At 41.9% G+C, this 13,666-nt stretch overlaps 1 protein-coding gene, 1 long non-coding RNA gene and 1 pseudogene across 14 annotated transcripts in view; 1 reads left to right on the top strand and 2 right to left on the bottom strand.

Annotated features, from left to right (window-relative positions):
* LOC309639174 (large ribosomal subunit protein uL4 pseudogene) overlaps positions 1–13,666 on the top strand; it is a 470,274-nt pseudogene that overhangs the window by 394,814 nt on the left and 61,794 nt on the right. The window lies entirely within an intron of this gene.
* The window catches only part of FHOD3 (formin homology 2 domain containing 3), a 490,767-nt gene that overhangs the window by 124,162 nt on the left and 352,939 nt on the right, over positions 1–13,666 (bottom strand). The window lies entirely within an intron of this gene.
* Positions 6,627–13,660, bottom strand: LOC309639232. The gene is made up of 2 exons (XR_014251538.1): positions 13,474–13,660; positions 6,627–13,273 (listed from the first exon to the last, which is right to left on the bottom strand). It is a non-coding gene; the product is annotated as an uncharacterized lncRNA (long non-coding RNA).

A 13,666-nucleotide genomic window follows, 5' to 3' on the forward strand; every position in this document is an offset into this window, starting at 1 on the left:
ATAAAAATGGAAAGAATTCACCATCAGTATACCTGCACTACAAGAAGTGTTAAAGAAAATCCTTCAAGCAGAAGATAAATGACACCACATAGCCATCTGGATCTACACAAAGAAATTAAAAGCAATAGAAAAGATAAGATAGGTAAATACAAAGCATATTTATTATTATTTAAATACCTTTAAAAGATAATAGATTGATTAAAGCAAGCATAATAACAATATATCAATCACAAATTGATAATCACATTACATATAAATGCTCAAACACCCCCAATTAAAAGGCAGAGATGGTCAGATTCAATAAAAAAGCAAGACTCAACAATATGCTGTCTACAAAAACAAAACAAAACCCACTTTAAATATACAACTAATTCCACCCAATTTAAATATAAAACATATAAAATGTTCTACCCAATAATATCAGGATACATATTCTTTTCAAATGCACACAGAACATTTGCCACAATAGACCATATTCAGGGCTATAAATTAAAGCTCCATAAATTTAAAAGGATTCAAGCCATACAAAATATGTTCTCTGTCCCCAGTTTTATTAAATTAGAAATCCATAACAGAAAGATCTGGAAAATCCACAAATATTTATAAGCTAAATAAATACTTTGAAATAACCCATGGATAAAGGAGAAATCAAAAGGGAAATTAAAAAGCATTTTGAACTAAGTGAAAATAAGAACACAACATGTTAAAAATTTGTGGGATGCAGCTAAAGCAACACGTAGAGGAAAATTTATAACACTAAATGCCTATATTAGAAAAGGCAATAAGTCTCAAATCAATGGCATCATCTTACAACTTAGAAAAATAAGAGCAAATTTAACCCAAAGTAAGCAGAAAAAAGGGATATATATAGAGTAGAAATCAATGAAACATAAAACAAAAATATTAGACAATTAAGTGAAACCAAAAACTGATTCTTTAAAATCAATAAAATTGATAAACCTCTAGCCAGACTGATCAGGAAAAAAAGAGAGAAGACAAAAATTATGAACTTTAGGATTGAAAGAGATATTAAAAGAATAATAAGGGAATATTTTGAACAATTTTACACCAATAAATTTGACAACTTAGATGAAATGGAAAAATTCCTTGAAAGACAAAAACTCCTAACAGTCACTCAAGAAGAAATAGATGACCTGATGTGGATTGATATCAGATAAACATCTATTAAAGATATTGAATTTGGGGGTTTCCCTGGTGGCGCAGTGGTTGAGAATCTGCCTGTCAGTGCAGGGGACGCAGGTTCGAGCCCTGGTCTGGGAGGATCCCACATGCTGCGGAGCAACTGGGCCCATGAGCCACAACTGCTGAGCCTGCGCATCTGGAGCCTGTGCTCCTCAACAAGAGAGGCCGCGATAGTGAGAGGCCCGCGCACCGCGATGAAGAGTGGCCCCCGCTTGCTGCAACTAGAGAAAGCCCTCGCACAGAAACGAAGACCCAACACATCCAAAAATAAATAAATAAATAAATAAATAAATAAACTGCAATCTCTTTAAAAAGAAATTAAAAAAAAAAAGATATTGAATTTGTAGTTTAAAACTTTCCTATGAAGAAAACTCTACTCCCAGAGAGCTTCCCTGGTGAATTCTAAGAAATATTTAAGGAATAAATAACACTAATGCTATGCAAACTCTTCTAGAAAGTTGAAGAGGAAGGAAAGATATTTCATCTCATTTTATGAGGCCCACATTATTCTGGTATGCAACCATTTTGGAAGATAGCTTAACAATTACTTACAAAGCTAAACATGCACCTACCATATGACTGAGCCATTTCATTTCTAGGTAGTTATCCAAAAGAAATGAAAGCAAATTTCCATACAAAGACTTGTACACAACTATTCATAGCCAAAACTGGAAGCAACCCAAATGTCCATCAACAGGTAAACAGATAAATTGTAGTATATTCATACAACTGAGTACTACTCAGTAATAAAAAGGCATTTACTATTGAAACATGCAACAAAATAGAGGAGTCTCAAAACAATTACACTAATTGAAAGAAGTCAACCCCCCTCTAAGAGTACTTACTGCACGATTACATTTACATGAAATTCTTATAAATGCAAAACAATCGATAATGACAGAAGGCAGACCCATGGTTGCTTGGGGATAGGGAAGGGCAGCCATAATCACAAAAGGGCATGAAAAAAATGCTTAAGAGTAATGAACTTGTGTATTATCTCAATTGTGGTAATAGTTTCACTGGCAAACATATGTCAAAACTTATGTGCAGTTTTTTGTATGTCAATTATACTGCAAAAGCTGTTTAAAAATAAATGCTCCTTTGGTAAGTTTGAGTTAAGTAAAATCTTATTTGTGAAAGGAGCAAATCTTCAACATTTCTTATTTAAAAAAATTATAATCTTTGCTTAAATATTAACAAAACCCAAACTAAGTTCACAAATTGATATTTGAAAGTATCACTTAATTCACAAGTAGGTAATTTAATATGAAGACTTAGAGGTCAATAATAATAATAAAATGGTAATTCAATGATGCAGAATGGTTGTCTGCAACTGAGGCTGTCTTTACAACCTGGCTATGAAACTGGGGTGACCCAATCCAATGATCACAGGACAAGAGGTAACTCTGGGTTGTGCTCAGTTATAAAAGGCATTTTGCTTGCCTTGAAACGAGAAAATGGCAGAAGCTTTTTCACACCTTCAGGGTCACATTCCAGCTTTCAGGATGAAATGAGCAAGACCCAGAGGCAGCCTTAAGAAACAGGCAACTTTTCTTCATCGTCACTGCTACAATCCTGGAGACAGCTGTCATCAAAGATGGGGATGTGGATTTAAAGGTTCCTCTGCTCTCCTTCTCCAGCCTGTCACACACCACTTTGGTGCAGGTCTGAGCTTCCCAGCCACAGGAGAAAACAGCAGGGCTCCCGCAGCTGCAGTAGAGACTGGTCCCACGGGCTATCTCATGGACTGTGCTGGCTCATGCATAAAGCATGAAGCCATCCTCCAGGCCTGGCTGGCATCATGCTTCAGCCTGTCCAGCTGCCCCTTCTGCAGGCCCTGAGCCCAAGCATACAGCAGTTCTTGCCGGTTCCCTCTTACTTCCCACCCTACTGTCCAAGACCAAGTGAGTCCTCCAGCCAGGAGGTCAGTCCTCTCCTGTCACAGGTCCACCTCAATTAGGCTTTATAATTAACCCATTCTCCTGGCAGCTTCCAAAAGCACTGATTGCCACCAGCCCCTCCTATGTCCTGCAGTTTCCGGGCCTTGCTGGCCTGAACTGAAGCCCATCTTTCCAGTCATCCCCCCTCCTCTCCACTCCAGGTCAACTTACCCCTCCCCTGCACGCCCGCCTCTCCTCTGAACACCAAATGTCTTCCAAACACAATCTCCCAACTCTTCCAGACCTTCAGGATCATGACTTGAAGAAAGATGTGGAATCACTCTATTTTCTTATCTCCCTCTTTACCTCCCTTCCCCACCCCCGCCCTCCCACCAGGCAAACCTAGGGACAAAGTGCAATTTGCCTTATATTGGTGGCTCAGTTTCCCAGACCTCTTACTGGAGGTGTCAGTCATGAGGATGGAGGACCGGTGCTAGGCTCCCCACATTGATGGCCTCTCTTTCTCCAGTTCTTCTATGACGGTTCATTTTCTTCACAATACTATTTGCTGATACCTTGCTTACCTTCTGTTTCTGCCACTAGAGTGTAAGCTCGATGAAGTCAAGGACAGGGTCTGATTCAATCAATGTTGGATTCCCAGGCCAGCACTCATGGCACACTGTGAGCACCTGATAAATACTCACTGAATGAAACGGATGAGTATGTAATGTGTGTGTGTGCGTGCGTGTGTGCGTGCGTGCACGCACGTTCACAGCACCTAACAGTCAGGTTTCCAGTTGTCACTGGCTACCATGGTTTTGCACTAGCATTGTACCAAGACTAGAGAGTGAAAAAGGGTAGGAAGGGGTGTGTGTTTCTGTCTCTATCTATCTAGATATCTATCTATATATGTGTGTGTACACACACACTTTCCAAAATCAACCCAGAAACCAGTCTCTTCCACTATAATAGTAAAGCTTACTCACTCGTGGCCTGGCTTTGTGGGAAGGAGCGGGGAAATGGGACCAGGGACCCAGAAACATTTTCTGAAGGAGAAATCTTCCCCATCCTTCCTACCCATTTTCTCTCTGTGATCTTCTTACAATGCCAGTGCAAAACCACTGTAGCCAACGACAACTGGAAACCTGGCCGTCGGGGGCTGTCCCACTGGGAGAGGTGCACAAGCAGGGATGATGGCGCAGGGCTCAGGTTATAACGCGGAACAACTGTAAGTGTCTCCAGCTCTGTGGTGTAGCTGTTCTATCTGCACTATTTTGATGAGTGATATTTGCACTTCCTTGTTACAGAGCTCACCTACCTCTCTTACACACACACAATGTTCTCACTTCCAAACAGAATTACAATATATACCTCTTAAGGTTGCTATAGATACCCTTTAAGTAAACAAGGGTGAGAGAATTGTCTAATTTAAAAAAATCTATTCCTGGGAATTCCCTGGCAGTCCAGTGATTAGGGCCTGGAGCTTTCACTGCCAGGGGCTCAGGTTTGATCCCTGATCGGGAAACTAAGATCTTGCGAGCTGCACAGCGCGGCCAAAAAAATAAAATTAAAAGTTAAAAAATCTATTCTAACCCCACGTTCCAAAGGAAGGAAACAGGATTAGAAGAGATTAAAGCTGCTCATATATTTGTTCGCCTGGTTATTTGACAAAGAGGTAGGGGGCAGGGCAGTGAGGAATAGGAAATCTCATGCTGGAGAGATGTAGAGACAAGACGCCCAATAGCGAAGCAGCCAAAAGGCTGACAAAAAGGAACATGGCAGAATTTCATTCTTTTTATGCCATGTTCCTTTTTGTCAGCCTTTTGGCTGCTTCGCCATAAAAAGAATGAAATTCTGCCATTTGCAACAACATGGATGAACCTAGAAGGTATTATGCTTTGTGAAACAAGTCAGACAGAGAAAGACAAATACTGTATTACATCACTGATGTGTGGAGTCCAGAAAATAAAACAAATGAATGTTTATAACAAAACAGAAACAGACTCACAGATACAGAGAACAAACCACTGGTTACTAGTGGGGAGAAGGAAGGAGGGAGGGGCAAAATAGGGGTATAGGATTAGGAGATACAAACTATGTATAAAATAAATAAGCAACAAGGATATATTGTATAGCATGGGGAAATATAGCCATTATTTTGTAATAATTTTAAATGGAGTATAACCTATAAAAATATTGCATCACTATGTTTTATGCCTGAAACTAATATAATATTGTAAGTCAACTATACTTCAATAAAAAAACTTGTTTCTTAATTTATTAAAAAAAATAAGCCTGTTACATGCTAACATATAAAATAAATATACTTTCCAAAACAAAACAAAACAAAAAAAAGGAACATGGGACGAGCAGAAAGTGCTTCCCTGCAAAAGCAAACACTTTTATCTTTACAATTTACATGCATGTGGATTCTCCAGTCCTGCTTGTCTTAAGGATTCCTGAATCTTTAAAAAAATGGCCAGTCCAGAAATGTGAACCATCTTTATCCCATGGCTTTGTGGAACCCAGGTTCACTACCTCAGACCACTGTACGTTTGTGACCCCTATTTTAGAAACAGAAGGATAAACACATAATGATTCAAAGGACTGAGAGCTGAAATTGAGGTATATGAACCCATAAGAATGTCACAATTCATTCTGCCTGAGGAAGTCAGAGGAGTTTTACAGACAGATGTCACCTACTTGGATCTTGGAGGATAAGAAGGAATTGACTGAATGAAGAGAGGAGGAGGCTGGTCAGAGGACAGAGCAAATATGAAGGAAGGGGCCTCAGGGGAGCCTGGTAGCACTTCTGTGCGGTTGCAGTACAGTGAGGATGGGGACGCTGATGGCTGATGAAGCTGCAAGGTGCATGCAGGACCCAAACGCGAGAGATCCTAGAGATGATGTTAATCAGGTTAGGTTCACAGACAGGTAGTGGGAGGCACTCAAGGTTTCTAAGCAGGAAACGTCAGATCCATATTTCAGAAAGGACGGAAGACATACATCACCGCACTACATAGTCCAGGCATGACACAGATCTCGGACTAAATCTACGGTAGCAGGAACGGTGAGAAGAAGTCGGATCTAAAACCCACGTGGGCTTCTGCAGAGCCCAGGTCCCCTAATGCCCACAGTCACTGTATGAAGCTGCCATCAGGGAGCCAGACCCTACTGTAAACTCACTCCGTCAGCGGACCAGTGCGTCTCCTCTTGTAGCACTTTGGATGTAACACAATGGATTAATCAGGACCACATTGTGCCTTCCAGGAACTCATTGTTTGTAACAAGATTGCTATCAGGAACTAGCAGCCAGTGAGTAGGAAATTTACTTGGTGCACAGCACCGGGAGCACACAGCTACACAGCTTCTTGGTTTGAACCGTAGGGAGTCTGTCCCTGTTGGTATCTTTTTCTTTCTGTTGGCCGCTGTGGGCGCTATGCCATTAACTGTGATCACAAAGAAAGGCAACGCCTTTTATCCCATTTTACATGCTAATCAGGATTTTCTCTGATATTTTTTTAAAATTAATTAATTAATTAATTAATTTATGGCTGTGTTGGGTCTTCGTTTCTGTGCGAGGGCTTTCTCTAGTTGCGGCAAGTGGGGGCCACTCTTCATCGCGGTGCGCAGGCCTCTCATTATTGCGGCCTCTCTTGTTGAGGGGCACAGGCTCCAGACGTGCAGGCTCAGTAATTAATTGTGGCTCACGGGCTCAGTTGCTCCTGGGATCCTCCCAGACCAGGGCTCGAACCCGTGTCCCCTGCATCGTCAGGCAGACTCTCAACCACCGTGCCACCCTGATATTTTTTAAAATCTACTTTGAGCAATTTAAATTAAAATTAAATTAGTTATCCATTTTAGACATATTAGTGTATATATGTCAATCCCAATCTAATAAGAACCTGCTGTATAAAAAAATAAATAAAATAAAATTCAAAAATTCAAAAAAATAAATTAAAAATAAAAATTTAACTAGAGCCCATTGGACAATGGAGCTCTCAACTCTACTGACACAATGTTTGAAAAAGTACTGTGTAGGTCAAGAGGTGGAACACAGCCAGCAAGTGCTTGGGATCCAGAAAAATACATGGATCATATATTTGGAAAAAGCAGTGATTTGAAAACCAGACAAGTAGAACCTCAAGGCATACGTAGATACTAGCAAAGGCCAGAAATAATAAAAGCCAAAGCAGACTAGAACAGAAAGACACAAGCACCCAGACACCCATATAGAACAGTCCACGTGGAGGAGGAAATCGGGATGAGGGAGACACAGGTAGCAGCAAATTATACTGGGGGCAATGGTCACTGCAAGTAGCTAAGAACTACAAGAGTGAAAGTAACTGAAAGTAGGCAGGAAATGCATGGAAACGGAGACCTTCATTCAGAGGGAGGAGTTACCATATCAGTGGTAGGGACAGGTGTCCTAGGGGGTCGCAGGAAGTGAGGGGGGCTTGAGCTCAGTACAGCAGGCTCCCACTCTCCTCGTCCTAGCTGCTTGGTCCCAGCTTCCCCAGATGTTCCCGTTCTCTTTATTCCAGCACAGTCAACCACCATACAAAACCCCACAACAGCATATGACAAAAATAACGGACTATTTCAAGGTAGCATATGATATAGTCATATTCCAAAAACTGGGAGGAAGGGGGGCTCCTGGTGGCCTCAAACAGTTGATCCATCCGAGAAGGTGGGCACCAGAGGAGATGGGAAATGCTCCTATGGTAACAGCTTGCACAGACACATAAACGAGCCCATATTCCTGTTGGTATATGACAAATCGATAGGGAAATGATGGATTGTTCACTAAATGGTACTCAAACAAGTGAAAAAATGTAACTTGGATCTCTGCCTCATACCATATGCCAAAATAACTTCCAGATAGATAAAATATTTCCATGTGAAAACTGTAGCTATAGAAATAATAGAAGAAACCATGAGAGAAAAGGCTGTCCTCATGAGGAACACTAAACCCAGAAGATAGAAAAGATGAATAAACTTGACTCCAAAATTTAAACCGTTCTGCGTGGTAAAAACACCATAAATGTTGTAAAAAGACCAACGACTAAGGAAAATAATTGCTTCGCCTATTGCAGTTTATAAAGAACCTGTATACCTCAATAAGAAAAAGAACACAGTGATCATGAACCAAAAATTCACAGAAAAGGAAAGGTGCCTGGACATATGAAATCATGCTCAATCACATTCATAATAAGAAATGCAAATTTAAATGTTAATGACACACAACTCTTCACTACTGGGGGAAAATGGTTGAATAGTTGAATGACATCTCTTTGGCAGAGGTGTGGGAAAACAAGCTCTCTCACACACCTGTGGTTGAGAACCAAAACTGGTACAATCTTCACGAAGAGCAAACTTGGCAAAAAGCAATCAAAATTTTAGAAACACAAAAACTTGACTTACTAAATCTATTGCTGGGCTTTTATCCTAGAGATGATCACACATGTGCAAAATGACACATGGATAAAAAGACACATGGATAAAAAGACACACGGACAAAGATTACATTGCAGTATCATTTGTAATAGCAAAAGATTAGGGCCCATCATTACAGGACTAGGTATATGAAGAAGCACCCAGAGAACAAAGTATTAAAAAGAATGCAACAGCTACAAGTATTGCTATGAAAAAAGAACCTAGATATATTTTTAAGTGAAAAAGACAGATGCAGAGTAGTTTGTGTAGTGTGTTACTATTTGTGTAAAGCTATATTAAACACATATATGCTGCTATTAATGTAAAATATCTCTGGAAGTACACATAAGAAATTGCTAGGAGTGGTTGCTTCTGGGTAGGAGGAAGCTTCACTTGCACTGTGCACCCCTTCACACCTTTCAAATGTTATACTGTGTATACAACACATGCTAAGCCCATATGAACAGTCATACAACAGAATTTAAAGTTGCATCCTTTATTCATCCCTTATTATCCATTTATTCCCAAAGGAAGTGTCACTACTAATATCTGGGCTTATAGTCTTCCAGGAAGTCAGAAAAACTCTGCTGGGACGACTATACAAGGTAGACAATTCCCAAACTTCTAAGGACTCCTGACATTAGTCTGTAAGACAGGCAGGTGATTGCCATTTACAGTAGACAACAGCACTATCATAAGGGGGAAAGAGAGCAGCGTCAATGCTTATGGCACACTGACAGGTCTACAGGGAAGTCCTCCCTGGCCTCCTAAAATCTCCAAGGTGTACCCACTGAGCTCTCAGCATCTTCACCTGCTCATCCCCCCCACCCCAGCTCACAGCGCAGAGGGGCGCCTCGTTCCCAGAGCACTTACTTCCTAGCCCTAGCACAAAGACTGACCCGCCTCAAAGCACCTTCAACCCCCGACACCATTCCCCTGAACTCCCTCCGTAACTGCTGTCACAACACCAGACAAGCCTCCAGCTGCCACTTCTGAAAAGGCCACCAGATGGGGATGGTGCCGCAGGGATGGAGAGAGGATGAGCTCTGACCAGAGCCGCAGTGACTGTGCTGTGATTATTGTTTGCTTGTTTGTTTCATTTGAATATTTGAACGTGAATGGTTCAAATAGTCTTGTAATTTTGTTTTCTTTTAAAAAGAAAATATTTAGAACATTTCCACTCAAAAAGCACATTTTCAAAATTGAAGCATTTTAAAAGTCTGCTTTCATTAGACAGTTGCATCTTGTATCCCTGAGGGCTTTTGCAAATAGTTCTGGTTTTCTTATTTTGTTTTGTTTGGGCACAACTCAAGTTGCAATTTCATGAAAATCAATGCTACACTCTCTGTTTCGAAAAGAGCCCTATAAACGAAGCTGTAATAGGAGATGTGGAGATGGATTCGTTTTAATACCCCTGCCTTGATTTAATTTATATATTGTTTCTTCAGTTCTTCCTTTCTAGGTCGATTTATCATTCCGAGTTTTATTAACATCCAACACACTAATATGCTTGGGAAAAAGATGGAAAACTCCAAACTCACAATGATGCCCAGCTGTAGTCCCAAATCGGGCTGACCTGCCTGAAGGGGTGTTTTAGTTGGCCTGATTTTCCTAGGACTTCAGAGAAGTAAGTCTTGCTTCCAAATCAAGGGAAAGGATTTCTAGAACTGCCGGGTACTGCATGGGGCCCTGTCATGCTGTTTATTAGTCAGGAGTTTTCTAACAGAACACGTGGGTTCTCATTGCAAATTTGCAACTGTTCATAATAGCTCAATGTTTTTCCTAAGAGTTTTCTGTTTGGTTTCAATAATTATGGGTATTATAAAACACCTCAATGATAAATCTTACAAACTCTACTGAAGTATATACCTCGGTAAAAACAATCATGTAGGGGCTTCCCTGGTGGCGCAGTGGTTAGAAATCCGCCTGCCAATGCAGGGGACACGGGTTCGTGCCCCGGTCCGGGAGGATCCCACATGCCGCAGAGCGGCTAGGCCCGTGAGCCACAACTACTGAGCCTGAGCGTCTGGAGCCTGTACTCCGCAACGGGAGAGGCCGCGACAGTGAGAGGCCCGTGCACCGCGATGAAGAGTGGCCCCCGCTCGCCGCAACTGGAGAAAGCCCTTGCACAGAAACTAAGACCCAACACATCCAAAAATAAATTAATTAATTAATTTAAAAAAAAAAACAATCATGTATCTTAATAAGGCAGAAAATATTTGTAAATGTAAAAATAGATTATGGGTGACATCCAAAGAATCCAGTTATTAAATAGGAAAAAGAAAATAAATATACTGTATGAAAATATACATTATCATAAATACAACTGACATAATATGCTTGGGTGGTAGCATACAAATATGATTTGGAGTTGGGGCCCCTCTGATTTTTCTTTTTCTTTTTTTTAATAGTCACAAAACATAAGCTAGCAAGGTGAGTAAGAAGTGATGATGCAGCCCGGCCTGGTGGTTTCCTGGCCTTAATGAAATGGCACATCTGATGTTTCAAATGATCCATCACATGGTTTTTCAAAGTCGCAGATGGTGATAGTTGAAAAAAATCATGCAAATGGAAAGGAAGTAGGAAACTCTTTGAAGCTTTCCTTGCTAGTGGATACAGTGGATGTAATGAATTTCCTATGGCGGAAGTGCACAGTAAGAGAGAACAGGACGGGCCCCTGCTGTCCCCAGTGACTGGGTCTCAGCGTGCAGGCTCCCTCTAAGGGATTTTAACCCAGTGCCTTCTTCAAGCCGAGGACCACTGAGTTCTCACCTCCCCAGCGCCTGGAGCATCTCCCTGGGTGTCAGACAGACCCCTCAGGCCTTCCGTGCCCCAAGATGAACATCTCCATCCTCGATTTGCTTCTCTTCCAGTATCTTCTACCTCAGTTCCTTGTTTCTAACACCCACAGGCTCCCGCAAGCCTGGACCCTCACTTTGCTTCCCCTGCTCCCACCCTCCCGGCAGCAGCCAACCGGCTGATCCTCTCAAGCCCCAAGGCCTCTGCCCTTCTTGGTCATGGCCACCTCTCTGACTCAGACGCAGCTTCTGGCGGTCCCTGTCTCTGCAGCCTTGCCCCGCTGGCTCCTTCTGCACTGTTGACAAATTAGAGAGCATCACCAGCTGCTTCAAAACCCTAAAGCCCCAGGGCCTTAGGATGAAGACCAGCCTCCCCCCAGGGCACTCCATCCTCTCTGCAAACCAGCCCCTTCCTCCCTCGTTTAATCCCCCAGCAACCCCAGGGGACACTCAGCCAGCCCCAGCAGGGAAGGAGACACAGACAGGAGTCCTTCAGGGGCCTGCACTCCTGGAACAGCCCAAACTGGACCTGGGTTTCCAGTAGGCTGAGGCTGGGGCTTCCCTGTTAGGACCCGGGAACAATGTCCCCCAAAGGCCGGGGCTTGGGAAACCTGCAGACCTTCTATCCTTATAACTTCTCAACTTCAGGGACCTCCAAACTGTCTTCCAACCAATGAGTGGATAATTCACCTGGATACTTCAACTCTGCCACAGCCCAGCCCCAGGTACTATGGGGGACACGGCAATGAATGGAGCCTGGTTCCCTGCTCCCGAGGAGCTGGCAGCCAAGCATGTGCGAAGTATGTGATGTAATATCAGTCAGACTCTCATATTCCTTACTTCAGCCCCAAATCTCACATCTAATAGGACAAGGGTTTTCTTTACTGGTGACCTCTCTGGGAGCACAGGCAACCTCAGCTGATCCCCAGAAGAGGTGCCCTGGGGTAAAGGGCAGAGAGTATCTTCAGGGTAATCAACTTGTTACCTTATTACCAAGACCAAACTGAGCCCAAATATGCCCAGCGCAGGACCACACTGGACTGTGGAACCTGGGATTTTGACACCATGGGGTTTATGCACCGTCTTAGAAATTACAGGTAACGTGTGGCCAGGTAAATCCCATTGGACAGCCCTTCCTCCTGGGGCTCTGTATCCCAACCAAACCCCCAACCACCAGCAGCGCTCAGCAAAACACACTTCAGAATGCACAGGAGACGATTTGAATTTGGAATACAGATAGAATTTGTTTTAAATTTGGGATGTGAGGCAAATGACTTCTGTGAATTGCTCATGTCTCAATATCTGATCAATCACGAGCTGCTGGAAGTTCTGTCTCATCATCGTACATTGTCACTTCCCACTGGGCCCACATGGTGGGGTTCACACAGGGCTTTCATGTGTACTTTTTCATCTGCTCATCAAAACCACCCTCTAAGGTAAGGGTTGGCATAAGGGGCATCTACCCTCAGGGGTTAAATAACTTCCCACTGAGTGAGCTGGAACCCTAGCCTGTCTTCTCTAACTCAGCACTCTTGCCATATAAGGGTACCTGTTTTTAATTGTTCTAAGATTACAGGTCTTAACCTTTCCCTTGTAAACACATCCTGTGCAATCATTCGCTTCTAGGAGTAATAATCAGTTCATTTCTGGTGGTGTAATTAATACTCTTGCCAAGTTACATTCCTTCCATGGACCCATACAATTTGTTTCTCTTCTGGTAGGTCCTGGATTAATTACACAACACCTTAACAGGCCCACTACCTCCTGATTTACATACAATGAATCATTCAAAGGTGAAAACTGATGTGTATAAGACAAATTGCATGGTTTACACAAAATCTAGAACAGTTTTTAAGGGGTGAACAGAAACATTCACATTTAAATATTTTAGAACAAACTGGTATACCTATCTATAGTACATAGGGAGATAAGACAGTATTACCAATAAAATATCACCTCTAGGTGGGATAGGGAGGGTGGGAGGGAGGGAGATGCAAGAGGGAAGAGATATGGGAACATATGTATATGTATAACTGATTCACTTTGTTATAAAGCAGAAACTAACACACCATTGTAAAGCAATTATACTCCAATAAAGATGTTAAAATAAATAAATAAATAAATAAATACCCATATAGTTCAAAAAAAAAAATCACCTCTAATAAAATATTTACTTAGTACATAATGTGAAAGAGACAGAAAAGATTCTCACCTTTGGGCTATATTCTGTAAAGGGAAATATTTCAGATTATTCTTTTCATTTATACTTTTCCTTTGGGCCCTCTTAATCAAACTGATTCCCTTCACTTGAGAACAGGGAAGTCATCACCATGCTTCTTCTAAAACCCA

Source organism: Balaenoptera physalus (genome assembly GCF_965194825.1).
Source record: "Balaenoptera physalus genome assembly, chromosome: 12".
Classification (NCBI taxonomy): Eukaryota; Metazoa; Chordata; class Mammalia; order Artiodactyla; family Balaenopteridae; genus Balaenoptera; species Balaenoptera physalus.